General features: G+C 33.7%; 1 non-coding gene across 1 annotated transcript; it reads right to left on the minus strand.

Moving 5' to 3' along the window:
• Positions 1-379: 379 nt before the first annotated feature.
• TRNAG-CCC (transfer RNA glycine (anticodon CCC)) lies at positions 380-451 on the minus strand. Its single transcript has one exon. It is a non-coding gene; the product is annotated as a tRNA-Gly (tRNA).
• Between the last annotated feature and the right edge of the window lie 642 nt (positions 452-1,093).

Consider the following 1,093-nt stretch of genomic DNA (forward strand, 5'->3'; position numbering starts at 1 on the left):
GGCACTCCTCTTCCAAGGTCTGCCGTGCGCCCAAACAGTGGTTTACCCCCACATGTGGGGTATCAGCGTATTCAAGAGAAATTGCTCAACAAATTCTGTGGTTCATTTACTCTTTTTACACTTGTTAAAATAAAAAAAATTGGTTCCGAAATAAAAACATTCTCAGAATCAATGGGATCTGTTAAAGCGTTCCAGAGTTAGTAACATAGTAACATAGTTAGTAAGGCCGAAAAAAGACATTTGTCCATCCAGTTCAGCCTATATTTCATCATAATAAATCCCCAGATCTACGTCCTTCTACAGAATCTAATAATTGTATGATATAGTAACATAGTTAGTAAGGCTGAAAAAAGACATTTGTCCATAAATACTTCATTATTGCATTGGCCGGGAATCAAACCCAGGTCAACTGCTTGGGAAGCAGCTATGCTCACCACTATACCACCAATGCATGAGCATTAACCTCATAAAGTGACAGTGGTCAGAATTGTAAAAATTGGCCCGGTCATTAAGCTGCAAATTGGCTCCATCACTAATGGGGTTAAGATAATAGCATGAGTCTATAATTATATATATTAATGAAATATTAAATAAACAAAGGAAAAAGTGTACAAGGTGTATGTGCTAAATATGTGAATAAATACACAGTGTTCAACTAACAATTGATATTAACCACCATTCAAAAATCGCTAAACAAATTAGGAAATTAGTGAAATACAAATATATTAAAAAGTGCCTAACCACTAGTAGGTTATAGTGCTAATAAACATATTAAAGTGCAAATGCTGTATAAAAGTGCGTGACAATGAACAAGTATAAAAAACACAGAATAATAATAGACATATATATGCATTTTTTTTAAATAGTTCTCACAAAAAAATGAAAAAAACTATGGAAAGATTCCACTTGACTCAATTGCTGCAGAAGACAACTCAGCACAAGAAAAAAAATGTGTGCAGCTTCCTCCAGATAATTTAGAGACAAGATAGGTCACAAAGATGGATGCACAATACTCTGCCAACACCACTCCCAAATACTGTCAAAAAATAAAAAAACATGATTAATATCAACATAAAAATCTTATCAAACCTAC

This window comes from Ranitomeya imitator, chromosome 3 (genome assembly GCF_032444005.1).
Source record: "Ranitomeya imitator isolate aRanImi1 chromosome 3, aRanImi1.pri, whole genome shotgun sequence".
In the NCBI taxonomy this organism is placed as follows: Eukaryota; Metazoa; Chordata; class Amphibia; order Anura; family Dendrobatidae; genus Ranitomeya; species Ranitomeya imitator.